At 53.4% G+C, this 23,597-nt stretch overlaps 1 protein-coding gene across 1 annotated transcript in view; it reads left to right on the forward strand.

Moving 5' to 3' along the window:
* CASZ1 (castor zinc finger 1) overlaps positions 1-23,597 on the forward strand; it is a 139,349-nt gene that overhangs the window by 13,110 nt on the left and 102,642 nt on the right. Inside the window, exon 2 of the mRNA XM_024749892.1 lies at positions 19,765-19,919. The gene's annotated coding sequence lies outside the window, so the exon portion shown is untranslated. The remainder of the gene's footprint in view (positions 1-19,764; positions 19,920-23,597) is intronic.

Raw genomic sequence — 23,597 nt, forward strand, 5'->3', positions numbered from 1 at the left:
CCTCCGTGGCTCCGCCAGCGATCCCGAACGAGTTAAGGGCTGAATCAACTCTAGACCCAGCCGTACATTTCACTCTGGGCTCCTGAATGAAGCGATGTGCTGTGCTCAGCATGACTGGAGACTGTCTGCCTCGGGTGGCCCACCCGGCCCCCACCCTGCTGGGCTCCATCAGCTTCCATGGACCTGCTGCTGGCAGCTGGGAAGCTGGTGGCCCATGCTGCAGGGATCTTGTCTGGTGCCCTCCCCACGGCCAGCCTCCCATCAGAGACGTGTTTTAATTCGAAAAGAAAAGGTGCACCATTTGGAGGTGGCATCATGCCTGGTTTGCAAGGGAGGCTTGCGATTTTGAGGGTTCGTATGTGCCGTGGGCCCTGCCCCCCCATATTTTCCGTCTCCACCATGTCCACACCGGTACATCAGCCAACAGATATTTATTTCTACCTGGCTCTTGCCAATGGTCCCATGTCCCTAGACCCCCACCCCCCTGCCAATTAAACGTTACCAAGAGCACCAGGGAGGAAAATACTGCCACCTCGCAAATGCTCCTCCAGTCACCCCGTATTTGTAAAATGGCATCTCTTTAGCCTGACTGTCTTCTCTTGGTGGAGGTGTGGCATCTCTCCTCTTCCTGGGGGGCAAGAGGCAAGGAGAAGCACTCATTCTGGCAGAACCAGCCTGCTCTTTGGGGTGTATGTATCCCCCCGTGGCTGGGGATGCCTCTCAGGAGCCCCCTTCTGGAAAAGGCCTGGTGGAGTGTCGTTACTTTAGCAGCTGTGCTGGGAGAGGCCCCCATGCGGAGGCACCAGAGAAGAGTGGTCAGATGCACAAGTTCAGATCCCTAGTCCCTCATTTATTAGTGCTGTGACTTTAGACGCCTCCCTAAAGGCTAGTGCCTATAGTATGGTGTTCCTACAAGGATTAAATGAAATAATGCTGGTAAGGCCCTTGACACAAGGCCTGGCACATGGTAACAAAGGGGAGCTATTATTGCTACTGTTACGGTTACTACTCCATCCTCCCCATCTGTCATCAGGAAGGCAGGAAGGGGGAGGGCTCAGGCCTGTCCCTGTGTTCGGGCTCCAGGACACCCTAGGCCAGGCTGGAGCCGCGGCCCAGTGGCTGTGGCCCCTGGAATTTTGCTGAAGCATACTTGCCAAACCAGCAAACCAAACGTGTTGGTCCAGTACGGAGCCCTGGAGGAAGCAGGGAGGAGGCTTGCCATGCCCAGGGCTGGACTCTTGGATCCGAAAGGTGGCAGCCCCTGGGCTGGCCTGGCCTGCCTGGCCCAGGGAGGAACCGCCTCCCAGACGCTGGCACCATCTTGCTTCTCTTTGGCCTCTCCTCAGAGTTGGGAGCGTGGCCCCTGCTCTCCCCCAGGTGCAGGTGGCCTTTGCAGCCTGGCATCTGTTCCTGGAGGGCGGCTGCCAGCAAAGGTGCAAACCCGGGGATCACCCTCTGTGTCCTCTGGGTCCTTTGCACGAGGCCTGTTTGCTCCCAGAGGGACTCGCCTGGGCGGTCCTGGGGGAGGGGGTCAGAGAGGGGCTCGTCCTCTCATCCCAGAGCCCCCTTCCTCGCCCTCCAGGTGAGTCACAGGAGAGCCAGGACCAGCATCCTCAGATCTGTGTGCTGGGACCTTGCTGGGGGATGGGGCAAGGGGAGACACGTGAAAGGATGAAGGATGTGGAGGGAGTCGGGCAGGAGGTAAAGCGTCCTGCTTTTGTCTCCAAGGGTCAGCAAGCAAGCTGAGTTGGTTTTACATTTTCATTTTATTAAAAGAGGAAGGAAATAGACATTTACCGAGCACCAACTATGTGTCAGATGCTGTGCTGTGACTTTCTGTGGGATTGAAGGACACAGGCAGCTAGTGGTCCGATTCCCATTGTCCCAATCAGGAAATAAGGCTCAGAGAGGTTAAGTAATTTACCTGAGTTCACCCTGCTGGTTAAAGGAGAATCGGAGTTTGAATGCAGGTTGATATGACTCTGACACGCATGCTTTTCTCCTTACACTGGGAAAATACAACCATTATTTTAAATGGTTTTTGAAAATACATAAAAGGAAAAAAATTCACCCATAATTGAACTATGGTAACATCACTTCATTTAGTATTTTTCCTTCCTGTGTTTTTTTCCTTTGGTGACTGTATATGTGTGTGTGTGTGTGTGTGTGTATGTAATATACATTTTACATAATTATAATCATAAGAGAACATCATTTGGGTTGAGACCCAGGATGAGACGGGAGGGTCTCCTGAGCTGGGGCCGCTGGAGGGTGATTGATTCTTGGCAAAATGGAAACCTGGTTTTGGCCCGGAGCCATCTTTTCGGTAATGAGGTTCCTGAAGTTGCACTGGAGAAAGCAAACTGGGTGAATGGGGTGGTGAAAAAGGCCCCAGTATTCCCTCCTGGGTTGGTTTTGCTCAGTTAAGTGGTAGAATTTTCCTTTTAACTCACTTCCTTCTTGCTTTTGACAAATGGGAATATTTGTACCATTTTCCCGAATGACCTCCTCTCCTTGGGGTAATGAGAAAATGAAAGTCTCTGCTAAGTGCTTTGAGATATTCAGATATAAAAATGGAGAGCCGAGTGTTGTCATGGGCCTTTTGCTGCCAGGGCGCTTTATAAAGAGGAAGAGCAGTTTGGGCGTGGGGGGTGGGGGCAGGTGAAGGTCAGCGTGGGGATGAAGGCCATTGTTAGAAGCAGCATCTCTCTGGGCCCAGGGGCCCGGGCGTTCAGGGCCCCGCACAGGATGGGCAGGGTTTCAGTGGAGCTCCCTCCACCTTCCTCCAGGTGCACACTCCAAGTCCAGGCCCCCACGGTCAAGGTGATCCGGATCACTCAGGCAAAGCCCCCACCTTGGTTCGAATCATGTGGATAAATGATCCAGTTCAAGGAGAGGTCTTCCCCGGCCCCCTTCTCCCCATCTCGCCTCATAGCGTCAGCCCAAGAATAACACGGCAGAAGAAATACTGTCACCTCTGCAAGTAGTGATCCTGCAGGTGATTTCAAAACATGGAAGAATGTTTATTGAGTGAAAAAGCAAAACAACACACTGAAGGCCAAGTATTGTGAACGCCATGATAGAAACTATATAAAAATCGCAAATGCGTATGGACAAAGCTTGCAAGGTAATCCTCCGAAATGAAGATGATAGAGTGAGGGTGATGGGACGACGATGATTTGCTTTTTATTTCACAACATTTTCTGTAAATTCCCCCCATGATTAAAACCCAACAAAGCCAACGTGTCGGCCCAGTAGGGGGCCCAGTAGCGAGCCCTGGGGAGGGCGAGGGGGCGGGACAGAGCCAGGCAAGAGGGCGCCTGCACCCACGGCTGTGCCAGCCACAGAAACCTATGAGATCTCCAGAAGCCGAGGCGTATCGGTGACTCAGACCTTCGTGTTATGCTGTTCAACAATAGCTTTTGTCCTTTGCCCAAAACCCTAGGCCAGTGTATTAAAAAAAAAAAAATTATAAAATTATGAGATAGTTTGTACTTTCCTTACCAGCCTGTGCCAGCTTCGGGTGCTTTATTTATTCAAGGTGGGGAGGCAGGGAAGGCGGGGTGGGGTGGGGGGCAGACAAAAAGGAAAAGAAAAACAAGGTAGAACTCGGACAAGGCCCAAGAAACGTTTGAGCCTCAGCAACAAACTTTCTTTTGTTTCCCCAGTGGGGAGAAAAAAATAAGGAGGAAAAAATGCAGAGGACCAGTTTGAAGCGAATAAAACGTCTCACGTTTTGTGCGTGGGGTTGCCTCTTGCAGGGGGTTTTGCCTTTTGTTCCTGGAACATGAAAGCTACTTCGTGACACTCATCTCTGGGCTAGAACTTGATGGGGGTGGGAGTGGAGGGACCCAGGCAGAAAGGGCTGGAGCAAGGACAGCCAGATTGGGCTCTGGTGAACATGAACATTTCACCTGGCTGTGCTAGCCAGTATTGCCCAACTGCCAACAACCTTTGCCCTCACTTCCGGTTGGGTTTAAAAGAAGGTTCCGGCCTCCTGGTGTCCCAGAAGCAACTCAGTGCTTGTATTCAGAATTTCATGTGAATCAGGGGTGAGGACAAGTTTGCCTTGTACCAGTTTGGACCAGAATGTTCCTCCCAGTGTCCATTGGAAGACATTTTAAGAATAAGATTTAGGAAGAAAGACCTTGGGAGGAGAGAGTTGGGAATGGGTGTGTGTGTGTGTGTGTGTGTGTGTAGTTGTGTGTGTGTGAATGATTGTGTGGTTGCATGTGTTGTACATGTGTAAAATTGTGTGTGAGTGATTGTATATGGTTGTGTGTAAGATTGTGTGCATGATTTGTGTGAATGGTTGTGTGAAATTTTATGAATGTGTGTGACTGTGTATGTGAGATTGATTGTGTGTGAGAGAGATTGAATGATTGTGTAAGTAATTATATGTGCGGTTGTGTGATTGTGATATGATTGTGGGTGATTGTGAATGTGTGTACATGTGTCCCCTTTAGTCTTAATCACTATTTCCCCCAGTAGTAATAGCCAGGCCAAGTAAAGTTTATGGGGGCTTACATCTATTTTTTCCCATATTACCTTTTCCCCATTCCCCAAACCAGTTCTCCTAGTGAACCTGTCAGGCAGCCCGGACCCTGGGCTGATTGGCAATTCTTTCTTCAGAATTAGTTCAAAGGATTTTGTAGGAATGATCCAGGGTCTTTGGCAACAGGGTGACCAGTAAGAGAAGGAGGCTTGTGGGTTAAAGGCAGAGTCACAGCGGTCTGAGGTGGCCTGGCCTGGAACTCAGATGCCCCAGTCTGAGACCCTGATGAGGATCCCAGCGCTGTCGGCCTTATTCCAGGGCTCCCGTCTGCCCTTGCCGAGGCCATCTTGGAAGCGGATTTGCGGTCAAACCTCCGAGGCTATGTGGGCTTTAATGTGACTTCCTGATCTTTCGGTCACTGTGACCATTCCCGAGAAGGCAGCACAGGGATGATTGTGTTTGTTTTACAGATGAAGAAACTGAGGCCCAGAGAGGGGAGGTACCTTATCTAAGATCACACAGCTAGTCAGTGACAGATTTGGAACCAGGACTGAGTCTTTGTGCCACTTGGAAACTTGGTCATCTCTCCTGATGGCTCAGGGCAAGACTGACCAGTCCCCAAGGACAAGGAATCCTGCTTGCGTCCACTTATGGGAAACAAAGGGACCCTCCTGGTGGGTCAGACGCTCTGTGGCTGTGGTTGGGTGACTGGTCTTCTGGTTTCAGGGACTGTCTCTGCTGAGGAACGTGTGCTGGACGGTGAGACAGGATAAGGGGGTTCTAGCCCCACCTCTGTCACCCACAAGCAGCCACTTCCCAAGACCTCAGCTTTGCTGTCTATGGCTAGAGTAAGAGCCTGGACCCAGTGGTTCCTCGTCCCTTCCTACTTTTGGACGGCGGAGCTTCCTGCCACGATCCAGAGTCCCCAGCTGCGCCATGCAGCAAACCGCCTCCCACAACCTGTCCAACCAGAGATGCCAGTTTTCCCAGGGCTCCCGTGAGCTAGCTCCCTGCCCCTTTCTTGTGCCGGGGACAGCCTTTACAGGCGCATCAAGCAATGCCCCCCGGCCCATGCCCTGTGCACCTGCTTACTTAACTGCATGTCTGAATGTGGCTCGTGTCAGAGCCCTTTGGTTTGAGTACTCAGAGGCCGAGACGTGAGAAAATTAAGAGCGGGGGAGAGAAGTGGTACCCTGTGACAAGAGGCAGCTATGGTGAAAGGGGCAGGCGCCATGCCCGGGGTGAGCACCATCTGGGCGGGAGGCCTGGCTTCCAGCTGTGGTGGCTCCGGAAGGGCAGAGCCTGGGAGGGATGATTTTGAAGCCACTACTATGGAGATTAAGGGGATGAGAATGTAAATCTCAAGTAAAAAGGTAATTGAATGTAATAGCAAACACTGCTCGCTCTATGTTAATTTTAGCTCTTCCCCTGGATACAAGGCGCTGTATTAGTGTTTTATTACCATTTTGTTTGCACTAATAAAATAGTAAAATTTATTTCAAGGAAGTTGAAGGATGGTTTTACAATGCAAATTTGAAGAAATTGGACTTTTCATTTATGCCTCTGCTATTTTATACCCTGACGGGTGTAAATTAGCTACAGGGACCGAGCAGACCCCACTGATGGTGACTTGGGAGGCGGGAGCCCTGGTTCCAGACTGGCTTAGGGCATAAAGCAGAATGCCCCGCAGAGAGGCTGGGGGGACATGGTGGGTATGATTGGGTGGGACGGGGTGGTGGGTGAGGGTGCGTCAGGCATGAATGACAATGGTTGTCAGCAGACACGTCACACACTGAGCCTGCAGGGAGACACACGTGGCCTCAGACCTCAGGGCTGTGTCTTTCCTCTCTGCCCTTTGGCCTCCTTCCTGTCTTGACATTGAGCCTCAGTTAACCTGGTGAACCCCCAAGGGGTTCTGAGCAACTTCTTTCCTCTGCTACTCAAAAGGAGGGGTAGACCAGGTGTCCAGTCCACACAACACCCTTTTTAAAGGGGCTGCAGGTTTAGGGGAGGCATGGGAATGTGAAAGAAAGACACTGAGCCTAAAAAGAGCCAGGGAAAGGGACCCAGGCCAGACATCAGTCTAGCAGAGACTCCCCGGCACAATCCCCTTCTCCATTCTTCTTTCTGACCTGGGCATACTTGAGAAACTGGGCGAAGGATGTTTTCAATAAGCGAGCATTTCTTCAAGTTGGACCAAATGGTAGTGTCCATGAACAAAAAAGGCTAGAGGACTGAATTTTTTTTAAAAAAAAACAAGTTGTCTGAATTTTAGGGAACTGGATAATAGCACAGGAAGGTGGAGAAGGGAAGGAAAGGGATGATGAGAGAGATTCATTTTGAGTTTTGGGTAGAGAATTCAGGTTGGTTCTTGTTTTATCCAAACCGGTTTGTTTATCTCTGAAAAATTATCAGCAGCAAGGGCCCAAAGCGCTGCATTGGGGGACCAGCTTCCAAAGGGTAGGGATCCGAACAAGTGTCCTAATGTCTGGCGAGGGCTGTAGCTTGTATTGCCCTGGGTTCTCTGGCTGGCTGCCTGGTGCGGGGGAAACGGTGAGCCAGTGACGCTGGTTCCCAGCCCCAGCCCTAGGTCTTGTGGGGTTTTTCTCTATGTGTTTTCGCTCCTTGTTCGAGAGTGGTGTGTGTGTGTGTGTGTGTGTGTGTGTGTGTGTGTGTGTGTGTGCGCGCGCGTGTGTGTTTAATGCAAAGATTCAAACTGTTGATACTGGCAAGGCCAGAGTAGAAAAACTGGAGCGGAAATGGCGGCAGAAGACACTTGACTGCAGGCGGTGTGAGCTCTGGGTGTTAGCATTTGGCTCTTGGACTGTAGGGAACTTGGCACTGGGGCAGGGGAGGGTGGGCACAGGCTCCCAGCCTCTCCTGGTGGCTCCTCGAGGGCCTGCAGGCTCGCGTTTGGAGCAGAGGGGTCTGCATTGACTTGGGTGGTGGGAAGTGTCTGAGGGTCAGGCCGGCCTCCAGCAGCAGGGCCAGCGTTCCATGTGATTATGTTTGGAGTAGAAAAGTTCTCCATCTGGGGCTCTTGGATCAAGGGGCTATGGATGGGATTTCTTGGGATCATGGGGTTTAGAGGATATTCAGAAGGCAAGGGACTCCAAGCCTGGACCCATAACAGGCCAGGAATCTCTTCCTTCCCGCTGCTGGGAACACGGGAGGCCCTGTGGTTCCGAGGGGGCAGAGAGGGAGGACGAGTGCTGGTGGAGATGGCCAGGACAGCTTTGAGAGTGTTGCTGAAAGAAACCAGAGATGAAAACATTGAAAAGTGGTGCGTCTTTTAGCTTTGGAAATGGTTCCCGATTCCCTGAGAGCAGGGAGAGTGCATCAGGCAGGGGGGTTACACTTCGGGTGGATTTCAATCCAAAAGTGTAATTACATCAAGGAGCAGATGGAAATGGGAAAAGAGGATTAGTGGTGTGGCCTGGTGGGCCTGGTGGTAGAGGTGGCAGGCTTGACCTCTGTGCTTGGATCACAGCAAAGGGGGTTTGCCCCGGACGACCCCGGGGAATAGCCTGGCTACCTCTTCTCTTCTGGTCTACTCTTCACTCTCCCTGAGCCATCTCTGGAGAGCCGGGTCCCCTCTGAGTAGCTCAGGGCTGCTTCCCACCCTCCCTGCTTCTTCTCAACGCCTGTTGTCACGTGTCAGCTCCAGCCTGGAGTAGAAGGAAGCTCCATTCTGATTGATGTGACATTCTTTTCGGCATGGGGTATATGTGTGCGTGTGCTGGGGAGAGGGTGACCCTAAAGGATACCAGCGGATTGCTCTCATGGGAGGCCAGTGAACCCTGGAAGCTAGGCCCCCACTTGCTGCTTTGTCCTGTTTGGTTTGGAGGAGCCTGTGGCCTGGGTTTCTCCTTTAGGTGGGAGAAAAGGCTGCCAGAACTCTTAGGTCTTTGGCCCACAAGCCTCTGACTCTGCCTCTCATCCCGCTGAGCCCCCTGGGGTGTGACGGCATCCCCAAGTACTGTGAACCCCCAGCTCACCTTTCTCTTCTCCCTGCCCCCCTGCCTTGCACCTGTCAGCTGTTTCATTGACTGTCTGGCTTGGCTGCCACCCATCCTATCCTCCCAGGCCAGCTCCTCCCTCCCTCCACCCCTCAGGCCTACACTGCCCCCCTTCCTGTCTCTGCCCACGTCTGTCTCTACCTGCCCGTCACCGGCACACCTGAGAATCTGAGGCTGCCTAACGGAGTGTGGGGATGCTTCAGGGTGTTTACCAGACAGCCGGGATAAGGTATTAAATCCTGTTGCTGTCTTCCCAGGGCCAGGTTCCTCAGATGGTTTTCCAAATTCCTAATCTCAGTGCCCACATCCCTGCCCGGCCCCTGTTTGATGGGAGCCTTCCTTTCCGATTGAAGCTGAACCGAACAGGATCTGTCGTGAGGTTGGGTCTGGGTTCCCACCAGGGCATGATGACATGGAGGTCCAGCCCCTTCCTCCCTGGAGGAAGGAGGTTCTTCCTTCCTCTCCTCCCTCCTTTCTTTGGGAATCTTAGGGAGTAGGAGTCAGGATTCTGCCACCAGGTGTTCTAGAGCCTTCTTGAGTGCCCCCCTCCCCTGCCAGTGTGGTCAGGAGGCAGGAGCAGGTAAATGACAGCCCTTCCTGAGCCCAGCGTTAGAGCTCTTCCTGCTCGAAATAAAAATAGCCAGGGTGGGGTTTTGCCCACGGTACTGAACACCCTGACTTGCCCCAGAAGAGAGTCTGCAAAGCAAACCTGTTTCTCCATGGTGTCTCTGCGCTGTTTTGGGAGTGCTAAGAAGGAGGCGTGCTCCTGTCCGGTGCTCTGGGTGGACACCTGTCCTCATTAAATTGGCCTGGCCGCTGGGGTGACAGGAGGGCTCAAATGTGCCCCAGTGAACAGCGACACTGAGGCTCCCCGTGGTATCCACTTGTGACGATGGGCAGAAGCAGCTTCCGGGGGTCTTCCCTTCTCTAGGACATCTGAGGCTTGTCTACCCCTTCCTGGGATGGAGCAGGGAACTCTGTCCCCATCCTCAGCCTTCTCTCCCAGAAACTAGACCGAAAGAGGCAAATCAGCCTCCTTCACTGCCCCCTGTCCCCCAAGCTGGGAACTTTCTGTGAGGGGTAGAGCACCCTTCAGGGGGTGCTTGGGACTGGTGGATGTGTCCTTGCTCTGAGCTGCCATGTGACCTGGACAGACCTTTCTAGTTTCGGCTTCTTTTTCTCTGGCTCTGTGTTCCCTCTTCCTTTTCCCTCCCGTGCCACCTCTCCTCCTTGCTCCAGGCAACCAGAGGTCTCTTGGGTTTCACAACACCGGGAGCTTCCCTCTCTCTCCAGGTCTCTTCACCTCATTCCTGCTCAGGCTCCAGGTGGCCGGCGACTCCACCCTCTTCCTGTTGCCTTGGCACTCAGCACTGCACTGGGCTTTCTTCCGTCTCCCTTCGTGAGCTTAGGGCACTGACAGGAGCGGAGGGATCTCTGGGACCCAGCAGAGCGGGGTCTGGCAGCAGTGAAGCAGTGCTGGGGCCAGAGCAAGGGGCACGGCGGCAGACTTCGCGCTGGGTCCTCAGCTAGGAGCCTCACTATCAAGGCTTCTTCCGTGCTCATCCAAGCCGGGGCTCCTGTAAGAGTCCCGGGTGCCAGGGTTCCTGGTGTTGTTTCAGGGTATCCTTTTTCTAGTATGTGTTGGGCAAGGACTAAGAAGTGGAGTAGAAAAAAAGGAGGGCAAAGAAAATCTGGAAGATGACATTTGCCACGAGGATGAGAAGGAGGAGGAGGGGTGGGGGAAGAGGTGAAATTAATTCATTAGAAAAACGTGTTTACTGGTTTTGCTTAGGCGCCTCCATTTTAAAAGTCTACGTTTACAATAAGTCGCTAATTAAAATATAAAATTAAGCACCAGCTATGGTTTTTTTTTCCCCTTACACTTTAACTGCATGATTTTTTGTGATGTAATTTCTGGAAACACCCAGTGTATACCTCACAGGGCTGATTGTTTGATAAACTAGAAGCACCTGAAACCAACCCCCAAAAATAAATATATAAATCCAGGGGGAACCTAAGGTAGATTGGAAATGACAGAAAACTGCAGACAGCATGGAACCAAAAATCCCTAATAATAATAATAATAATAAAAACCTTCTAAGTAAGGACATTTATCCTGCCTACCCCGAAACCAGAACAATCTGTGCATCTCAGGGAAAATAAAAAGCTGAAATGGAAACCAGATCAAGTGGGGTAATGACTCCCTGTCCCCCACCCTCCAGGTTAGTGCTATGGAAAAAAAGCAAAAACAACTCAGAATCCTCCCTGATTCCATTTCTAGCTGGGCTCAGTACATGCTGGGCCTTTTTCTTTCATTGTGGACTTTTCAAGGGGAATTTCTTTTTTTTTTTTTAAATAAATTTATTTATTTACTTTTGGTTGCATTGGGTGTTCGTTGCTGCACACGCGCTTTCTCTGGTTGCGGTGAGCGGGGGCAACTCTTCGCTGCGGTATGCGGGCTTCTCATTGCGGTGGCTTCTCTTGTTGCGGCGCCCGGGCTCTAGGTGCGCAGGCTTCAGTAGTTGTGGTGCGTGGGCCCAGTAGTTGTGGCTCGTGGGCTCCAGAGCGCAGGCTCAGTAGTTGTGGCTCGTGGGCTCCAGAGCGCAGGCTCAGTAGTTGTGGCTCGTGGGCTCCAGAGCGCAGGCTCAGTAGTTGTGGCTCGTGGGCTCCAGAGCGCAGGCTCAGTAGTTGTGGCTCACAGGCTTAGTTGCTCCGCAGCATGTGGGATCTTCCTGGACCGGGGCTCGAACCCATGTCCCCTGCATTGGCAGGCGGATTCTAAACCACTGCGCCATCAGGGAAGTCCCAAGGGGAATTTCTTCATCCCCCTTGTTCTGAACCAAGATGCAGTCCTAAGAGTGGGTGAATGGGGGCAATGACTGTCCCCCCTTGGGAAAAACAAGCCTCTCCATGCCCACAGAGGGCAGACAGCATGTCCCAGGCTTGGTTGCTGGCCGAGCTCCTGGCTGTTCTAGAAGGTAGTGGGAAAGGGTGGTCCACGGTAAGAATGGTGTGTGTTGCCTTTTGCAGACAGCCCCATGGCCTGCTGCCTTCTTTAAGATGCAGACCTGGGTCATGATTGCAAAACTGCTGAGAAACCTGTCAGGAACTGACTCCAGGGTGGGGCTGGAAGGAAACTGGATCCCACTGGCAGCCTGGCTGCTGGAGGATCCTAGGCCCAGCATTGTCTGTGGGCCCGAGGCCTCCTGAGTACCGGGCATCTGGGCAATAGGAGGGTCAGGGACAGAGGGGACCTGCGACCACACTGCCTTCTCCTTTCTCTGATCGAAAGCTGGAGGCCCAGCTGGCCAGGGGCCCCAGTAATCCCTTCATAAACTTCCCTCCTGGGGAAAAAGGATTTGCCTCTTTTTAAGGTCTTTTAAAAAAAAACATGTTTTTCCTGATTGTAAGTCATGCTCATGGCTGATTGGAAAATACAAAAAACTGTGAAGAAAATAATTTTTAAACATGTAGTGTAGTTAAAAGTACAGGTTAGGTGAACAGAGTGACCTGGGTTTGAGCCCCAGCTTTGTCCCCCAGCGCTGTGACTCTGGGTAAGTTACTTAACATTGCTCAACCTCAGTTTCCTCATCTATTAAGTGGGGATAACGATCGTATGTATCTTGGAGGGTGGTGAGGATTCAGTGTGATGATCCGTATGAAATATTGAGCACTGAGCCTGACACACAGCATACTTGAGCATTAACTATTTCTGTTATTGTAGTTAATAATGATTGTTCTACTGCCTTGGATAATAGGCTTTTAAATTTTTTATTAAGAATTTTTTTTTACATCGATGAAATTCTCTCTCTAAACCTGTGCTGTCCAATACAGTAGCCTCTAGGCACATGTGGCCATTTAAACTAAAATTAAAGAAAATTAAAAATTCAGCTCCACAGTCACACCTGCCACATTTCGAGCGCTCCATAGCCACATACGGCCAGTGGCTACCGTACTGGATAGCGTCGAAAGTTCTACTGGACAGCATTCTAAATGATAGAGTCACATGTGTTCTGTCTCCCCAGCTTCCTGCTTTCTGTACATGTCTGTTAATGGCTGCATAGTGGTCCACGCTATGGCTGAGTCACACTTCTTATTGGTTTCAGTCTTTGTTCCTGGGATGTTGGAGCATCCTCTGGGCTCTGATTGGGCCCTTTGGGGTCGCCCCTTCCGGCACTGGTGATGTGCCGCTCTCTGATTGGTTGCAGGCAGAAAGGCATTCTGGGAGGAGCAGGGCCTCACCTGCTGATTGGCTCCCAGTGGTGGCGCCAGGGCAAGGGGCGGGGCTCTGTTTCCCCCCAGTGGGCCCTGTCAGAGCAGGAGGGGGCTGCCCCCCTCAGCCCCCCGTGCGTCCCCTCAGGCTGGCTCATCCACACCCTTCACCTCACAGGGCAGAGACCAGGGAGAGGAGGGACGTGCTCGAGGTAGTAATAAGGAGTAATCATGATCCGCCGCCACTGACTCGAGGGTCCCAGGTGTTCCTAGGACACCCCCTGGGAACCCCCCAGGAGCGGGTGGCCTTTCTTGGTGGGGAGCGAATGCCGTGGTCGGAGCTGGCCTGGCTCCCTGAGGCCGGCACAGACCTCCAGGTCCTGGTGAGGGTCTTCAGGCTTCTGGAAGGGCCCTGACTGAAGAGGGTTGTGAGATTCGAGGGTGGGCGTGCCAGGGTCCCAGGTGGGGGGCAGCTCCAGAAAGACCCTGGAATGGCGGGTGACCATCCTGTGGGGTTCATAGAGTGAGCGTCGGGGTGCCGGGGTGCCGCCGGGGTGGTGGCCCAAGCCTCTTCCAGCTGGGCGGTTCGCACCCTCCTGGGTGGCCAAGGGCAGAGCTCTGGCTGAGGGGCTGTGGGCAGGGCCGGCTGGAAAGTAATCCCCGGGGCAGTGGGCAAGACAGATAGGGAGAGCCGAAACCGGACCTGCTGATGTGGCCCTTTCTGCTTGCAGCGGATCATAAAATATGGCTCAGATTTTCATTACGGGCTCTATCGATTATCTTCTGGGACGGATGAATTATAGAGAACATTAAATTTTTTTAAAAAAGCAAGGGAGAGAGGAAATATCTGAATGAATTTGGGTGGTCGATGGCAGAAAGGGCTGAGCCACCAAGCCTGTGTGGCCTCTGTCTCCGAGCAGGGTGAGATCCAGACAGCTCAGGGTGGGCAGCCTCTGACAGCAGCTCTCAGCCTCCCAGGCCTCCTGGGCCTCCGTGGGCCCGGCCTTGCAACAGGGGAGGCCTAGGCTCTCCTTGCCTGTGTCCTGTCCCCTCCAGGAATCTGCCTAAGTTCTTAGAAGGCAGACACTTGGGTTGTTCACAGGTTTCTGACCCAGAAATAGGACCTTTCCTAGGCTTTGGGCCTTCAGTGATGGGAGGTGGGCCCCAAACTCTGCTGCTTCCCCTCCAGGGCCTCCTGATTCTGGAGAGCATCTTTTGTCTCCTGGGGTCAGGACTGGGACAGGACCTCCTGAGGAATGTGGATACCTGAGCCTGTTGGCCATCTCAGCTTTCCCCTACTTCATGTTCCTTCCATCGGCAGTCACTGGCTTGGAAGATTTTCGTTTTCCTTTGTAAGCTTGGGAAAAACGCATCTGGGTTGCACTGCTGTGCCTCTAAGTCCAGTCTGGAAAAAGAACGTCCTGGAAGCTCATCATCCCTCCCTTGCTTCCTCCCCACCCGCTTCCCTCTCCCTCTCCTTGCCAAGCAGCATGTTGCTCAGGTGTCGGACAGGCCTGGGTTCAAATCACTTCCCGGTGTGTGACCTTGGGTGGGTCTTAGTTCCTCAACTGTCCAATTGGGATAATAAACTATCTCATTGGATTCTTGCGATGATTACACGCAGTAATGTATTAAGGTCCTTGGCACACAGTACTTAATAACTGTGAACTATCATTATTTCCCTCCTCTACAGGGGCAGAGGCTGGAGACCTTTCCCCCATTCTCTTCATTTAGCCCTTTTGATGGATTTTATTTTTTAAGTACTTATGGCACGTACTATGTGCCAGTTACTTTTCTCCGCATGCTACACATAATACATTATTTTATCCTCATAGCCGTATGTAGGAGGTACTATTATTATCTCCATTTTATTGCTGGGGAGACTGAGGCACAGAGAAGTTAAAGTCGTCTGCCCAGGGTCACACAGCTTGTAAATGGCAGCTCATACCTGGCAGCCTGGCTCCCAAGCTTGTACACGAAACCACTAAACCACGGCTGTCCCAGTGATCTGGTGGGGTGGCGTGTGTGTGCACGCTTGAGTTCCAACAGCCCTGCCCTGGTGGTGGTCTCTGGCTGACCCTACTTCCTGAGCCTCTGTACTAGACGTGGCTCCCTCAGCTCCTCAGTGACCCTAGCATTTGGGGGGGCCCTGTTCTGGGTGGAGCTTATGACCCCACGCCCACACCGCCCCCCTCCCCCTGGCTTTACCTAGGCTACTGTGAAAAGGTGGTGGTTTCCGTGGATATCCGTCTCCCTCTGGTGACACGCCCTTTTTTGTATAACTCTGTTCCCTAGAGTTGATTGTTTTTGGCACACAGCTCTGTAAACTCATCCAACAATTAAAAAGGGTGAGGGGTGGGGCAGAAAGGAGACAGACAGTAACTGTGGGGTGAGTGAGACACAGGAGGGGCCTCTGGTGCGTGGGTTCCCTCTCTGGCCCCTGTCGGCAGGAGGACAGCAGTGTAAGTGCAGAAAGCCACATAACCAGCTGGCCCGGAGTTCCGCTGGCGGAGTTCTGAGAATTCACAGCTCTACATGTTTCTTTCCGTTTGAGCTGTGTTCTTGCCCCATTGATTCCTCCCTCAGGAATCTAAAGGGGCCCATTCTCGGAGCCACCGTAGCCATCTCCAGAGGCCACTTGAAGCCATGAGATGCCAGCTTGGACCAATTTGAATATTTGCTGCCCTCGCTTCCGTTGTGTATGTGTTTGCCCTGTTTGTGTACCATCAAATACCTGCTGCGTTGGGCGTACCCATCGTAGGCTGTGTGAGATCACAGATGAAAAATGCAGTGAAAAACACTTTCGTGCCACAACACATCATGTAGGATTTTTGTATTAAGATGTGGATTTTTTTTATTGTTGTTTTTTTTTTTCCCTTTTCCATACAGCCCTGAAGTTGGGCAATGTGCACGTCTGCGCTTTTGTTTTCACTCCAGGTGGTTTATGAAATCTGCTCATTGGGGCTCTGTCCTCTCCCCACCCAGCCTGATCTTCTACCCCTTTATCCTCTCGGATGTAGATCTTTTCCTGCCACCTCCCCCGGCCGGGTCTTCTCACCTTTGGGGAGATGATGGGTGCCACCCCGCCCCTCCCTCCCCCCATTGCACATTCATCCAGTGAAAAGCAGGGGATCTTGTGGCCCTGCTTCTCAGTCCTGCATCTTTGAGGCAGGTGTTCATTGCAGTAGGAGGTACCACTTTGGGGGAGGTAGCCGACATCTCTGTGTACCGCCCCCCACCCCCAGGTAAAGCCCCTTAGCTTACCCTTTGTCTGGAGAGAAGAAATAGAAGTTGTCCCGTGCCCACAGGGCCTCCTGACTTAGAGTGGCCCTCTCCCGACTGGCCGCCTTGTCCTTAGCCCATCAGGTGACAGCGTTGGGTGGCTCAGCCCCTTCTTTCGCCAGGAGGTCACGCCCACAGCTGGGACCCTGTTTACCAGGTGGATCCAGGGGTTCCTCCTGCTCACCAGGTGCGTCACCGTAGGCCTCACCTCCCTCCAACCTGCCGCCCAGCCGGAAGCAAGCGCCTAAGCCTGGCCTTTGCCTTCCCTCCGGTTGTGATCTCTGAGTGCTTTCGGGTGGCTCTGGAGGATTTGATGGAGACCTGTTTGGAGGTCAGGAGAACTGAGATTCAGGAGGGGAAACAGCATGAGGTGTGGGTAGGTGCTGAGGTCATGGGTGGGGACGAAGAGGAACTTTCAAGTGAGGTGGGCCTTGGAGTCTGTCAGCCCGAGTCCAGGCCTGGGTCCAGCACTTGTGAGCTGTGTGACCTTTGGCAAGTCCCTTCTTATCTCTGTGCCTGCCCTCCCTAATCTAGCCACAGGGATCGTAATGCTTCCTACTTCATGTTGTAAAGATTCAATGAGATCATACAGCGCTCAGCACGCTGCTTGGCGAACAGAAGGCGTCCGGAAAAAGAATATCATTGCTTCTCACATAGGCCTATTGGCAGAGGGTGTGCCCTCCACTCCCAGCATGTTCTCTGGCACATAGTAGGTGCTCAGTCAATTCTTACTGGAATCAGCTGGAGAAGGGTCAAGTAACCAAGCGGTCTCCTTGAACCTGAAAGTTATTAATTCATGGCGTTGATGGAGGAGTCGGGAGAGCCCAGGACACAGGTTGGGGCTTAGGGAAACTAAACAGAAGGGAGCGTGAAAATAGGTGATGAAGTTTTCTGTCAGAGGAGAGGGATGAAGCTGAGCCAGGCCCATCTGATTCTGACATGAAATCAGGAACTCGTTCAGTTTCACGATCACTTATACTGCACACCGTGGGCCAGCTGTTGTGCTAAATGCCGGGGATGCAACGATAATTAAGACCTGGTCTCTGCCCTTGAGGAGTTAAAAATCAATGGTGGAGACAGACTTGTGAACAAATGACTTTAGTCCAGTATGGATTTAAATGCCACAGGGAAGGCTGCATGAGGAGTAGAGGGGCATATGGGCCTGCCTGGGGTAGATTCTGGAAGGTTACCTTGAAGAGACTTGGAAGAAGAGGGTGCTGCTAGTCGAGAGCGTTTCTGGAGCACTCTTAACGCCTTTCATGTCTCTTGTTGATCCCCCATGTCTGCTAGGTAGGAGGGAAGAAGGTGTTATCTCCACTGGACGGGCGAGGAGATGGGCCCTGGGGAGAGTACATGGCTTGTCCCAGGGCCTACAGTGACTTAAGCGGCAGAACTGGGACTCAGACCCCTATCTTCTGATTCTTGGCCCAGTGTTACTTCCGTGCCTGCACCTGGCTTCTCACCCCTTCACCCTGGAGCTGCTGGCCAGAGAGCTCCGTCCTTTGGGCTGTGTACCTGCTGACCAGGATTCTTGCTGCTGCCATGGCCCTGGGGCCTGTGCTGGGGGAGGGCCCTGTCCACGACAGGCCCTGTGGCCTGCGCCCTGGTTTGGTAACTGGGTCAGGCTGCTTGGTTGGGGACAGTCCTGGAGCAAGGCCGCACCCTGGCAGGGCTGGAGGGTGGCAGGAGTGAGGAGGATGGAGGAAAAGGAGGCCTGGCCGCACCCTTTATTCAGTTGTCCTTGATGCCAAAGCTGAGAAGGTCCCTCTGCCTTGGGCAGGCCCCTCGTCAGCTGGCGGAGGCCGGACAAGGGCCCCGCCAGGGTCTGGAAGACCCTCTTCCCCTGTAACTGGAACCCCCTTCTGAACCAGTCATGTTCACCATTTATGTGTGGTCAGACTCTGGTCTTTCTAGCTCTTTACCTTTTCTCTGGGGAAACGTGTGTGCCTGGAAGGGGAGGAGTGTCAGCCGGCGGTATAAGCAGCTGGCTGTCAGGTAGGGTAGCGGTCATTCTGTGGGATGTGGGAGTGGAGCGCCCCGCCCCCGGCAGAAGTGTGTTCTGGGGGTGAGGATCTGTAGGTGATCACCCCTTCCTCCAGCTCAGAGATGTTTGGTCGGTGGGTGGGCTGCCCCGGGCTTTAGGGATTCTGGACCAACAGTCAGGGGAGGGTCAGAGCCCAGAGGAATGAGTCTCCCAGTGGCCCTGAAGTTCCCATTAAAGTGTTTTTTCCTCTTTTTTAAAGAAAAAAATATTCCCAAACTGGAAAACAAAGGAAATCCACTTCCCCCAAATCACACGAAACTCACATTAGGGGCCTGGCGGGAATCCATGGAAACCAGGAAACCCGCTGTTAACCCTGTGTGGTGCTAAGGGGTGGGGTGGGACCTGGGCTGCTCCAAGCCCGGGACCACTGTCGCAGGCCCTCCCCGATGCTTCTCCCAGGGAGCTGGTCTCGGTGGCACTGCCCAGAGCGGAGGTAGGGTGGAGCTGATGCTGGAAGCTCTGGCCTTCGAAGCACCAGCTCCCCCTTCCACTCATGGCCCAACCTTGGGAGGCAAGAGAGGAGGGGTTCATGCACTCCAGGGAGGCCCCAGGGGATCCAGGGGCTGGGCCAAGTGGGAGAACCTGCCAGGCAGCTGCCCACACCGTGCCACACTGTGGAATCAGGGCCGAGCCCACTCACAGGCTTTGGGAATACACAGGCCAGGCGCTGTGGGTACTGCAGGAAAGGACTTTTCAGCCGCCACCTTCCCTCATGCCAGCCTTGTACGCAGGGTGGGTGTGAGTGCAGACGGACAGCGCCCTCGGGGTTCCTGCAACCCACTCTCACATCCGTGAGGCTGGGACTCCAGACCTGGGAGGTTGTGTGCCGAGTTTGGTGGTGGTGTGTCTGTGTTTGCACGCACGTGGGCTTTTTCTAAAAAGGCTGAAAATATTTACAGGTTTGAAGTTGAAACGCAAACAGGAAAAGCCCTTTAAAAAGTGAGTGTAGTGGATATTCAAAACAGGAATCACCATGGAAACACCACAATATTTGCTTAAATTGACACAAAGGTTGCCGGTAGCAGGGCACCAACTTTCTTTGGCCACATTTTTTTGGCTCAACACCTATCACAATGGAATCTCACCCTCTTTTCTTTTTTATGAGATGTAAGGGCACAGCACCAGAGTGGGGAGGGGGAAGGAAAGAGAAGTAGCCAAAATCACCATCCTGGTAGCTGCAGGGACACCTGTTGATTCCATTTTTAGAGACTTCCCATAAGGCCATCGGGGGTCATGGGAGCAGCTGGGAGCTGGTGGAGGGAAAGTCTGGAGGGAGCAGGAGGTTGGGGAGGCCAAGGGTTAGTTTGGTTGTGTGGGTCTGATCTGGTTTCCAGTGTCAGCTTGATTCATTGTCAGGCTGACCTTTCACCTCAGGTGCCAAATCTAGGGTGTGATCACTCTGTTGTTACCTGGGGTGGCACCTGATTGGCCTATTTTTGTTTCTACCTGTTTGATTCTTTTATTAGGTGCGACGACTGCATAGCAGTTGGCTAATAATTGTGCAAAGGGTGCATTTGTTGTAGGGTCAGGCGTGGCACGTACCACGGCAATGCCATCCGCAGATTGGTAGGCAAGGTCCAAGAATCTCTTACCTCGCTGGCCTGTTGCCAGGCAAGGTGTCCGAACCTTACCCTTCATTGTCCTTCTCTCTGAGTAGCTTTGTGGGTCTCAGTTGTAGCCTAATAATCTGTTTTCCTTTCTCCTTTTGGTAGGTAAACAGACCTCGCTGAGTGAAGGCAAAGACCCTCTCCAGCCCACCTGCCTTTCCTGCTGTTACGGCGTCGACCCGTCCTGTAGAAGGGGGTCCTGCAACTCTTGTGGCGTGTGTTGGAATGGACTTCGGACCCTGGCTTCTTGGGATGCAAAGGTAGCTGCTCCCCACTCCCAAGATGCCACTGGGAAACGTGGGTGGGAGCTGTGATTGACCAGGTCAGGGCTTCCTTCTTAGGGGAGGGACTGCGTAGGCCTTTCCCAGCGGTGGTAGCTTAGCCACCCCAAGTGAAAGTGAGAATTTGCAAGTTTGAGAAAAGAGCCGGGGCCTAGGAACAGGATATCTGCATTTTGGCCCTGGCTCTGCTGTCGATTCACTGCTTTTTCCCCTCTGGACCTCCGTTTCCCCACCTGTAAAATAAAGAGGTTGGAATAACTGACCCTGAAGAATCCTCCCAGCATTACCATTGTATGACATTGAACGGTGCCAGCAGCGTGCAGGTTCTCTGGGTGAGGCCTGTGCTCTGGCAGACACTGCTCCTGGAGCTACGTGTCAGGTCATTTCTGAACATCACCTCTGGGAACGGTAAGTCCAGCCTGTCTGTGTGTCCAGCAACTCCTGCTCTGCTGTGAGCTCATGCATGACTTGTTGGGGCTCTCCTGGTGGCCCACCAGCCCAGGCAGGACCCTCCTTAGAGAAGAGGCCACAGGTATCTTTTGACCCCGGCTCAGAAGTAGCCCTTGCTTAAGGCAAGTACTTACGCCTGGGGTGGGTAGTCTATAGGGCTTGTACTGTCAGATATTTACCTGCAGGTGTCAAACTTGGCAGTTCTTGGGGTGGAGGGTTGACACACAGCAGGTAACTTACCATGTATTGATCATTAGTCAGTATTCTCTTAAGATCCAGAGGGAACCAGCCCAGAGGGGTTGGGCGTTGGTAAAGTTGACAGCGTCTTAGGGTGGGGGCTGAGGCTGAGGGCCGAGAGCATGGCTGGGAGGGCAGGGCTGGGGGCTGCTTCTCTTGCGTGTACCAGGCTGGAGTCCGCAGCTCCCGGCTCACCCACCTGTGCTCTCCCTCCTGTGCTCTCCCTCCATGGGCGCCAAGGGCAGACGTGTCCTGCCCCTCCCTCCAGTGGCCAAGTGCTGCAACTCTGGACTTTGAACTTGCAGGGAGGAAGCACTTGCAGAGATGTGTGCCTTGGTGCCCACTGGGGTTTGAGTGGTCCCCAGAGCTGCAGGCCTGGTCGTTTTGGGCCATGCCGCCTCGGGAACTAGCAGAAGCCCTGGGTAAGGCCTAGAGATTTGCAAATCAGATGTAAATGTGGCGTTTGGTTGTTGTGGTGGAGCAACCACGTGTCTGAGACTCTTCTTCCTGGTGTCCAGAATGCGATCGCCCTCCAGGAATTGGTCCATCCACATTTGAGATGCACGGCTGTTGTCCCCTGATGGCGACGGGGCCATGGAGGCTGTTGGCTGTGCAGCCCTCTGGCCGGGTCAGCACCGGCACCTGTACTTCTCTGCTCCTTCCTGGGCTCTTCTTGCTCCACCCTACTTCATTGATGATCACGGGTCTTGGGATGGCAAGCCCACGCGTCTTTGAGCCTCTGGATGGTCTCCCCAGCTCCCTGTACCCCGTGCGCGAGCAGGTTGCCAGAGTGCCTGTGGAGCCCCTTTCCAGGGGGCAGTGTTTGCCGGTTCTGTCCTCAGCGGCAGGCTTTTTGTTTTCTACATTCCCTCGGCAAAACATGCCCATTAGTTTTTCCCTTTCTGAACTTTCCACTCACGGTTGACTCCCAGGGGCCATGCCAGCTGGGATTTGCACCCGGCATGGGGTATGGGCTCCACGAGTCCTCTGGGACTCCTGCATCCTGGCACCGGCCGTCTTGGGCTTGATAATGAAGCTTGGGAACTCAGAGGGCTCCAAGTGGGAATGTCATGGCCGAGCCCCTTCTCACTCACCCGGCCCTTTGGTCACAGGCTAGGATCCTGTGTGGCAGGGGTGACCCGTGGTCTCAGAGGTGGCCTGCCTCACCACACCAGAGTGTGGGCTTGGGGCAAGTCTGTGCTCAGGCCTGGTCTGCAGGCCTGATCCTGTCTGACTCAGATTCTCCCCACTTCTGGCTATGCCACAGAAGATCTGGTTATGTTTATTCAGCAGTTATGGAGGGCCTGGTGTCTTCCGGTCACTAGGGACAGAGTGATAAGACGACCGGCTCTCATGGAGTTCTGGTTGGGTAAGCAGACAACAAACCAACCCACAGAAAACAACAAGGAAATCATTAGTGCGGAATGGAAATGGATGAGGTGGTGGGAAGTGACTGGGCAGTCAGAGGAGGCTCCTTTGAGGAGGCGACAGTTAGCTGAGATGGAAGGATAGGAAGTGGATAGCCATCCGAAGAGCGGTGGAATATTTCAGCAGGAGAGAACTAGTCTGGAGGAGCTGAGGCCGAGAGCTCAGGGAGCTCAGGGGACAGAGAGAGGCCCCAGTGCTGGGAGGTGGATGGGGTGGGGCTGGGGTATGTAGGACATGATGTGCCAGGGGAAGTTGGGACTTTATTCTTTGGGTGACAGGCTGGAGGGTTTCAAGCAGGGAGGTGAAGTGATCTGATTTTGTTTTAAAAAGATGGCTGGGGCTGCCATGGTGAGAACGGATTGGCGGCGGCACGGGCAGAAATGAGGAGGCAGCCGCCTGAGTGAGAGTGTGAATTCAGCCACTGGGTTAAATTCTGGGATGGGGCTTTTGGTGATTTTAGGAACCAAGTGGAACCTTTCTCTTCGCCCTGGGAATGTCCCACAGACAGGTTTTTGTGGTCGTTGTTCCGTTCCTCCATTTGACATCAGTAAAAGTGGCTGAGACAGGAGGGGGAAATGGGCAGAAGGGGGCAGGGTCCATGTGTGTTTAAAGGGAGAGTAAAGCGGTCTTGCTGATGGATTGAATGGGGGAAGAAGAGACAAGACCCCAGGGTGACTCTTGCATTCCAGGCCCCCGATGCCTGGCCCTGCGTCTCCTCTCTCTCACCTGACAGTGCCAGGGGGAGAAGCACCACCCTGGGCGCTGTGCTGGTTGCTAAGAAAGCTTGCTGGAGTGCATTAGGCGCCCCTGGGTCAGCACCATGTGGAGGGAAGGCCCAAGGCCTGCTTGCATCTAGCACCGATTTCAGCAGGGACTTTCCAGCTCACTGTCCTTTTGGCCCTAAGATGCTGCACTGAAGCCTGTTTTGTGCCTTTGCTCCACGGGTTCTGTGCTGGGTCTGAGGTTGGGCCTAGAAGCTCGTGTAGTTCCTCTCACTGTGGCTTTCAATATGATCTCTGTGCCTGGATGCACAGAACCTCAGTTGATCAGCTTTAAGAGCTGAAAAATGGGTTTGTCTAAGACCCCCTCACTTCCAGACGGCCAGCATAGTCTCCAGCCCCAGCTCACGGGCAGGGATCCTGGCCGTCTTTCCACATGGCAAGTCTTTCCACAGTTCACAGTGTGAATTGCCGTAGGTACCTCATCAGACTTGACTTGACCTAGGCCACTGTCCCTTTTTCCAGGGTTCCTGAGCTGAGGCTCCACTCTCCTGGGTCCTGGTATCATCTGCTTGGGCCAGGACAAGGCAGGCAGTCCCAGCAGCGATGCTGTAACAGCCAAGCCATCCCCGACCCCCCTGGGTGGGTGCTGTGTAGCCCAGACAGCAACCAGAGCCTGGCTGGAGTGAGTGTGAAGCTGTCCCGGCCGGCTGTGGAGGCCCCAGTGAGGACTTGCCCATGCTGGCAACATATTGGCAGCGATATGGGTCAGCTCAGCCCTCCAGGAAAGCTCTGGAGGCCTGACCTCCAGGGGGAGTGACAG

The sequence above is a fragment of the Neophocaena asiaeorientalis genome, unplaced genomic scaffold (assembly GCF_003031525.2).
Source record: "Neophocaena asiaeorientalis asiaeorientalis breed wild unplaced genomic scaffold, Neophocaena_asiaeorientalis_V1.1 scaffold275, whole genome shotgun sequence".
In the NCBI taxonomy this organism is placed as follows: Eukaryota; Metazoa; Chordata; class Mammalia; order Artiodactyla; family Phocoenidae; genus Neophocaena; species Neophocaena asiaeorientalis.